The sequence below is a fragment of the Aotus nancymaae genome, unplaced genomic scaffold (genome assembly GCF_030222135.1).
Source record: "Aotus nancymaae isolate 86718 unplaced genomic scaffold, 86718_ANA_hifiasm-v0.15.2.pri h1tg000057l, whole genome shotgun sequence".
Lineage (NCBI taxonomy): Eukaryota > Metazoa > Chordata > Mammalia > Primates > Aotidae > Aotus > Aotus nancymaae.
In genome coordinates this window covers 16320200-16329767 of record NW_026988471.1, presented here as the reverse complement: position 1 = coordinate 16329767, position 9568 = coordinate 16320200, and positions in this window count along the sequence as shown.

Here is a 9568-nt window from a genome sequence, read left to right as displayed (position 1 = left end):
AATAGTTTGGCAGTTTCTCAAAAAGTTAAAAACCAAACTATCATATGATACAGCCACCCAAATCTAAATATTTATTCAAGGTAATGAGAACATAAGTCCACACTAAGACTTTTGACTGAAGTTTTATAGCAGCATCATTATTCCTAGAGTCAGAAACTAGAAAACCCTGTATGTCCATCAGTTTATGAGTGGGTAGACAAAATGTGGTAGATATAAACAGTGGAGTATTATCCAGTAATAAAAAGGAACAAACTACTGAATGTCATTTTATAGATAAACTTTAGAAATGTGTAAAGTGAAAGTATCCAGATATGAGGCTACATATAACATAATTTTTATTTATAGAGACAGAAAGTAGGTTAGGAGTTTCCTGAGGCTAGTGGTAAGATAAGAGTTTAAATGGGCATAAGAAATCTTACTGGGAGCAGGGCATGGTGGCTCACGCCTGTAATCCCAGCACTTTGGGAGGCCAAGGCAGGTGAATCAGGAGGTCAGGAGATTGAGACCATCCTGGCTAACATGGTGAAGCCCTGTCTCTACTAAAAATATAAAAAATTAGCCAGGCGTGGTGGCACGTGTCTGTAGTCCCAGCTACTTGGGAGGCTAAGGCAGGAAAATCACTTGAACCTGGGAAGTAGAGGTTGCAGTGAGCCAAGATCGTGCCACTGTACTCCAGGCTGGGAGTCAGAGCGAGACTTGGTCTAAAAAAAAAAAAAAAAAAGAAAGAAATCTTACTGGGAAGGTGAATATGTTCTACAACTGATTTATGATTATGGTTGATTATTAAGAATAATTGAATTATCAACTCATGAAAATGGATGAATTTTATGATTTGTAAAATGTACTTCAATAAAGCTGTGTGAAATATGCTATGAGCAATGGATGATAACCTCTTACTCCAGTATCCTTTGAGAGACATGCAGAATAAAGACATGGTATGGACAGAGTCAGCACATTTTCTGAATGTGATTTCACATTCTTGCACAGAACCATTGCTTGAAGTTGAATACTTTTCCTTCAGTGCTTCTCACAATGTGATTTAATTTGTTTTGCCTGAGACTTTAGTAGTACATATTCATCCAGTATTTGCCAAAGAGGCACTGTGTTCTTCTCTCACTTTCCTAGAAGAATAAAGGGTGTGTGGTACATAGACGTTGGCTTGGTGTACTCTATGGGGATGTCTCTACTTGAGTCTGAGCTTCACTCCATTGTACTATAGTTGGCTGCTTGATTAGCTAAGGAAATGCAAACATAATGAGTTAGTGTCTACCAACTCAGGAATTGTGCAGGTTGTCTTTAGTTGTTATTCTCTGTAAACTAATTAATAAATTAATAATTTCATAGGTATGAGAGGGCTTTTGGGGTAGAAAGGAACAAATAAAATCCCAGAAGTGGAAAAACCTGGAGTGTGTTTAATATTGTTAATTGCAATTGCCTTTGATGGAGGAGGGGGGAAAGCAAACGCCTAACAAATATTGTTAATTGTAATTGCCTATGTTGGAGGAGGTGGGGAAGAAAATGATGGCAAGATGGACTGGGATCATGGGGAACAGAAGTGACAACTTGTGATAAGTACTGTATGTTTCCAACTCACAGTAGTCATCTTGTAAGTATTTTTTTTTGAATACATGAATTTTGTATTAGGTGGTATACAGTTGGCTTAGTACCTACAGTTGATCTGAATTTCCCTTTTGAGCAAATAGAGTTGTCATATATTTTAGTCCACAACTGATGCATAAATAAGCACCAGCAGCAAAGAGAATAAAGGAAATTTAAAATCCCTTAGCAGCTGTTTATGCAAAGGGCAGTAAGGAAATTTTCAAAGGAATAATAGGTGGTACATGTTAACTTTACTGGTGATTTTTTTTTCTTAAAATTTGAAACATTTATGTGTTATAAATCAGGAAGTAGGATAACTTGGAAATGGAGAGGAAAATTATTGAAAATTGAAATTAGAAATATCTGGGCAAAGAGAAGAATAGAGGTAGGTTTTGATTAAGAGTTGGATGAAATAAGTTGGAAATAAAGAATTAAGAGTGAATGAATGAGTCATTGAATGGCTGAGCAAGAAAGTACATATCACCTGTGTGAAAGAAGCAAGTGCTTTTGAATAAGACAGGCTTTGGGTTTTGAATTTTGGTCACCAGTGACTAAATCTTGGTTATCCAATGACTAGATGACATTGGTTACCCAGTGACTTGGGGCCTTACTGAACCTCAGTTTTACTCAAGTCATAAGGTTGTTGTGTTTAAATAAGACATAGAATTTAAATATTTGGTACTATGCCTGTAATGGTAACTTTCCACTGTTCCCTCCACTTTTCTTTCCCCCTCCCTGCATAGCATTGCTGCTATGCTTCTGCACTGAAGTTCAGTTAGAGAAACACAGTAAACTTCATTTCACTAAGTTAGAATTGGCATGCTGTGTATCCACCCTGGTGTCTGGATGCCTTTTTATATTTGATCTGAGTAAAGACCAAATTCCATCTGGAGTTTATAAAACATCTTTTACTTGTCATTTTCAAACAGATTTTTCTGCATGTGTCTACTAGATGGTTTGAAAGCTGTAAGGAGGAATAAAATGCTGTGAAAGAATTCCAAGGTGGTATGTAGATTTTCTGATGGCAGCAAACAGTTTTTTATTATTAAGAGCACCAAAGTTTATTATCAAAATTATGAAATGTACTTTCCAGAAAGATGGAATATTATGAGCTTAATTAATGTGTTCCATTACCTCACTATTACAAGATAAATCCAAAGTTCTTAGTATGACAATTAGGTCTCTCCATCACTCATGCTAGGCTTCTGTTTCATCTTTATTATAGATATTTTTTTCAGCTTTATTATTTGCAAACTGCATTTTATATTCTTATTCAAACCTCATGACTTCCCACAACTTGTTTATTAAGTAGTGAGGCTAGTAATTCAAACTTAAACTCTTGTTCTTTTTCCACACCAGAATGCTCTCCTTCTTTGGTGGTCTATATTGGGTGTACCTTTTCTGATATACACCCTCTACCTTCTTATCTCTGTGCTTTTACTCACAATATGCCTTCTACCTGGAGCATCTTTTGTATTAGCTATTGTTCTATTTATCTTTCATGTCCTGGCTCACATGATACCTTTTCAATAAAGCCTTCCTTGATGCTTCCAGTTGTATTTTAGTTCTCTTCCCTATGCTCCCAAATTCTTTAGAACCTTTATTATAGCCTAGTATCTAAGTTTGTTCTACTAGAGTTAATATTATGGCAGAGATAATAATTTATCCCCCTAAATATCCATGTTCTCTTTTCTTTGATAGTATATAAAACTTACAACTTTTAGCTATGTACAAGCAATATTCTCAGCCTTTCTGATAGATAGGAATGCCATAGGAGTAAGTTCTGGTCATTGGGATACAAGTGGAAGTGTCATGTGCACTAGGAAGTAAGTACTTAATGAGAGTGTGATTGTCCCTCTTCATCCCCTGTTGCTGGCTGGCTGCAATGTGCTTGTCATCTCTGTAGCTCAGACAGCTGTACTGGGCTATTAATTAGAAGCTGTGTGCAGAAGGGAAGAGGAATAAGAGAGAAGCTTAGGTCTCTGATAGGTTTAAAAATATATTACCAATTCTGAACTACTACTAGATACCTTCTTTATGTGAGATAAACTTCTATTTGTTTAAGCCATTATTATTTTATAGTTTCTATTATTGCAGCTGTACTTAATTCTATCTGATGTAATTGTTTTTATTCTTGTCTCTCTTTTCTAACCCAGTCTTCCTCTTCCTCTTCCCAATGCTGTAAACTGCTTGCGGGGAAGAGTTGTGTTTTACTCATTTTTTTTTTTACATTCAATAAACATGTATTAGAGGATTAGACACTTATTCATTTATTCAAACAATACATTATTAAATGTCAGGCACTATGTTAGATAGAAACAATTCAGACATGATCCCTCTCCTGATAGAGCTCAAAATATCATGGGGGAGACAGCTTCTGAATAATCAATGTTAACAGTGGACCTCAGTATTTGTTCCATCTCATCTTTACCTGGGAGTTTCAGAAGACTACTAAGACCCACATTATTCCCCTAACCTCTAACAATTAAACTAGAAACTCAGGAGGTGTGATCTGGGCATCTATGTTCTAAGAGCTTCCCAGTTGATTTTAATGTGCATTGAAGGTTGAGAACCATTGAATTAAACCAATAAGAAGGCACAGCAATGACTTTGATCTGATTACTAATGGTAGCCAGAGAACACTAATAACAGCCATGTGAGAACTGTATTAGAGTCCTGTGACTGACACCACAAATTACCACAAACTAGGTGGCTTAAAACAATATAAATCTATTCTCTTACAGTTCTGGAGGCCAGATGTCTGAAATGAAGGTGTCAATGGGATGACTGTAGTCCCTTTGGAAACTCTATAGCTTCTTCCAGCTTCTGATGGCTCCAGGTGTTCCTTGGTGTCCTTGGCTTGTGACTACATTACTGCAACAATATTTGTCTCCATCTTTATAATGCTTCTTTCTCTTCTATTAATCTTTCCTATCTCTTATAAGGGCGCTTGTCATTGAATTTAAGTCCCAACCAGGGAATTTAGGGTGATCTCTTCATCTCAAGATCCTCAACTTAAATTGACCAATAATTTTTTTTTTTCAAATAAGGTAACATTAAAATAATCCAGGAATTGGGGTGTGGTCCTATCTTTTAGGGGGCCATGATTCTACCCATTGGAAGAACCTCTTGTATATTGGGCACTAAGGTAGATTTCATGTGTTTATTCTTATTAATTCTGTTGTGACTTTTATTGTTGTGATTATCCTCTAATTTGGTCTTGAGGTTTCTCTCTAGAGAGTGGCTATAAATTCTATCTCTGCTCTGGTGGAAGTTTATGGGAGGTGGTCACAGTTGTGTACAGTGTGCTTTTCACGGGGGTCTATCTTTGTCCTGGCAAATGGCCTAATGTCTGTCAGATGCAAGATCAGGTGTCCCTCTTTGAGGAAGCCTGTTTATATTGCAACATGCCTTGTAGTTCACATCTGACCTAGGTCCAGTTTGTTCCTGTCCAAGTAGTCACTCTCTAGGAAGAGCTCTGACCAGGAGAGTGAGATTAGGGTGTATAGGTCAGGTGAGACACAGAGGAGACAGTACAACAAAACACATGAAACGGCAGAAGCAGCACATTACTGACTGATCTTGAGAGAACAGGGATGCCCATGAGGGAAGTCCAGAGACAGCAGGATGGTCAGCCAGTGGGGCAGCAGGTGGGGGCAGGGGAACATAAAAAGAACCTGTGTTGTGAGACTCTGCTTTTATTAAGATCCGTTATTATTATCCCCTAGACTCTCCTTCTGGAGTTGCAGATTGGCTAGTTTAAAAAAATTACATGCAAAGCGAGAAACTTATTTACGTGACTCTGGTGTTGACTATCATTTTTTTTTTTTTTTTTGGTCAGTAGCTGTGGGTATGCTGGGCTTTGGGTCACTGGGATGATGAACAAGGGGGCTATGTCACAAACAACCATGCAGGATGGGGAAGTTTTAACAAGGTGAAAGGTGACAAGGTACTACTGGTTTTAAAATAACTATGTTGGTCCAAAAATGGATGTTAAGGTAGCAACCATACGAAAACATTTATGACAAATCCTAATGCTAGATCTATGAGATAACGATATCTAAATTTTACAGATTTCAAAATACACAATATGTAACTCTGGCTTCTTGATAGAAGACAACTATGTTGTTATTGTTCTTGGGCCCAATTTTTGGCCTTCAAAATTATATATACTGTTAAAATCAATAGTGCTATTCATGAAAGTGTGATGGGACATACTGGGCAAAGATCAACCTAAAAAATGGATTTCTGGGTTAGTGCTGATACTACCACACAAAGCGGGAAGTCCTGATGCATTTTTTATTTTATTTTGTGGAGCGGGGGAAGGTCAATGGCAATGTTGGAGATAGTGACATAATTAATTTTCCTTTAGTTATTGACATAAGTCTGGATATTCCTAGGTATAGAAATATGTTCTTTTTTAACTTAACGACTGTTTCTATTACTGAAAAAGTGAATGAAAAGATCACTGTTTAATGTTTCTCCTATAGCTTGAGAGAATGAGAGAATGTTCCTGTAGTTTCACAGGGCCTGGTCTCTTCAATAATTAAGGCAGACTGAAAAACATCTGTTTTGATGCTGTAAGTTGTCTCATTATGATTTCTTACCAGCAATAAAAACTGTTTGCTTCACATTATATGCACCAAATATATAGTTTCTTGTAGATGTGTTTTATTTTCATTTTCCTTTTTAAATTTTAACTTCTAATAATTGATATTTTGTCAAGAACACGAGTTTTTGAGTCAGTCAGACAGGCCTTATGTATATTTTAATCCTGGTCCTAACATTTTCTAAAAGGGAAAATAATATCTGCCTTGTAGAGTTGTCATGAGAATTAAGTGAGACAGCCTGCCACATGGTTGTCACTCAGTACGCATTTGTTGTCTTCTCTCCCTTTATTGACTTCTCCCAAAAGCTGATTGATAGCAATGACTAGATTTGGATTGCCAATAGAGACAATACTTTTTGCTTTCTAGATAAGAAGACCTTGATAATTTGCCTTAAGATCTATGATTCAATTTAGAAAGCAGGTTGATACTAAGAAAAGATAGTTCTTTAAAAAACATATCTTACTAAATATCAAAAGACTATAGACATTGTTTTTACAGTATGCTCTCAAGGAATTCCACTGGTTATCTTTTAAACTTAAATAATTCTTAGACATTCATAATAATGGCAAACATCTATGAAACTTTAATTCAAGCATCTACCCACATGTAAGAAACCTAGAAAAAAATGTAATTTTCTTAACTTCACAGATTTACTTTCTTAGAAAATCTTTGTCTCTTAGGAAATTGTACGTATTTGGATGTACACAATAAATAATGTGGCTTTTTATTTTAGAAAAAGATCAGAATGGGTGGGAATTAAGGAAGAGTCAGGTCTTTAAAATCATAAGCACTTGCACATACAAACAGCATACAAAAGAATAAAAATAAATGCTCAAGACCTAATTAAAATTTATACTACCTAACTGTGTTTTAAACAGCACATAATTAAAACATGCATATATTTAGTAGGCTATTTTCTAAAAGGGAAATGCATTTCAAACAGGAAGTAAATAAAACCCTGCCTAATTTGACCTGTTTTACCCAGGAAACTACCAAATCTGAAATTTTAGTAATTAAAGTGCAGTTCAATTGGATTTTAAACTACATATCTTTTATTTAAATTAAAGACCACATGAAACTTTGATTTCTCTATCTGTTTATGAGTGGTTTAGAATAGATGGGCATTATGGCTCTATGTTTTATGATGAACACTCTATTGATTTAAGACAATGCTTCTTTCTACCTAAGTTTTGGGTCTCTGACTGTATATGCTGTCAGAGAAAATTTACCTAAGTATCCCAAAATGCTGTAGGAGAGAACTGGCCTTAATGGGAATGTGAAATGTATATTAATTTCTCTGTTATCTTTCTTTTTTATGCACTTTTCTCTGTGCACACATTTTCTTTTTATTTATTTATTTATTTATTTATTTTTTATTGCATTTTAGGTTTTGGGGTACATGTGAAGAGCATGCAAGATTGTTGCATGCATAGGTACACACATGGCAGTGTGATTTGCTGCCTTCCTCCCCTTCACCTATATTTGGCATTTCTCCCCATGCTATCTCTCCCTAACTCCCCACCCACTGCTGTCCCTCCTCTATTTCCCCCCAACAGACCCCAGTGTGTAGTGCTCCCCTCCCTGTGTCCTTGTGTTCTCATTGTTCAACACCCGCCTATGAGTGAGAACATGTGGTGTTTGATTTTGTGTTCTTGTGTCAGTTTGCTGAGAATGATGGTTTCCAGGTTCATCCATGTCCCTACAAAGGACGCGAACTCATTGTTTTTCATGGTTGCCTAATATTCCATGATGTATATATGCCACATTTTCCCTGTCCAGTCTATCATCGATGGGCATTTGGGTTGGTTCCAGGTCTTTGCTATTGTAAACTGTGCTGCAATGAACATTCGTGTGTGCACACATTTTCTTTAGGTACTTGGTGCTCTGCTGCCCTCTAGACCTTCTTGTCACTACAGGGAATAATTTACTAAGCCAGTGGTTTATAACTGAGTTTCTGTGAAGGCTTCAGGCATGCCTTCGAGGGGTGAGGGGGTTGCTGATAGGGATGGACCATTAACCTGCTTCAATCAGAACAATTCTGCTGCTGTCTGCTTTATTTCCCACAAATCTTTGGAAGATTTTGTTTAAAGGAAAGTTTTCACTGCTAAGGAGAAAGTTTATAAGCTACAATAATAAGACTTTGACACCCCTCATAAATATTTTTCCAACATACAGAAAAGTTGAAAGATTAATATAGTGAACATTTACATGTTTTCCATTGAAATTCCACAGTCGTTAACATTTCCAAGAACAAATTTCATTTTCATTTATTTTGTTTTTCTTTTTTTTTAAATTTTATTATTTTGCTCTAATTTTTATAATGTTTTTTCTACTTATTTTTGTTTAATGTCTTCTCTTTTTCCTCGATTCTTCAAGTGGAAGCTTAGATTATTAAATTTGTATCTTACATCTTTTATAGTCTGGTCATTTATAGCTGTAAATATTCTCTAATGATTTTTTTTTTTTGCATCCCACAAATCTTCATGTAGTATATTTTTATTTTCATTCAGTTCCAAATAATGTTTGTGTTTTCTTGTGATTGATTCATTTGCCATCATTATATTTAGAAGTACTTTTTTTATGTTCTAAATATTTTTAATTTTTCCCAGATATTTTTCTGTTATTTATTTCTAATTTAGTTCTTCTGTCATGAGAGAACATACTGTGTATAATTTTGATCTTTATACACTTGCTGAGACTTATTTTACAGATAATCATATTAATAAATATCTTTTCTACTTATTGTTGGCTATTGTTCTATAAATGTCAATTAAGATAGAATGGCTAATACTGTTCCTGTATATCCTTATATATTGTTTCCAAATCATTTCTGATTTTGTACTATATCCACTACCAAGAGAGTGTTATAGTTACCAGCTATCATTATGGATTTGTATACTCAGAATTAATATAGTACCATTTCAGATAAAATATAGAAACATATATTTTTTTAACCCATTCCCTATATGATACACTATATCTACATACATTGACAATCCTAACAAATGATGTTTTGGATTTTGCTTTAAATAATCATGCATAGTTTGTTGTTGTTGTTGTTTGTTTGTTTTCTGAGCTGGAGTCTTGCTTTGTCACCCAGGCTGGAGTGCAGTGGCATGATCTCAGCTCACTGCAACCTCTGCCTCTCAGGTTTAAGTAATTCTCCTGCCTCAGCCTCCTGAGTAGCTGAGAATACAGGCGCATGCCACCACGCCTGGCTAATTTTTGTATTTTTAGTAGAGATGGAGTTTCACCATGTTTCCAGGGTGATCTCGATCTCCTGACCTCGTGATCCACCTGCCTTGGCCTCCCAAAGTTCTGGGATTACAGGTGTGAACCACTGAGCCTGGCCTAGTCAT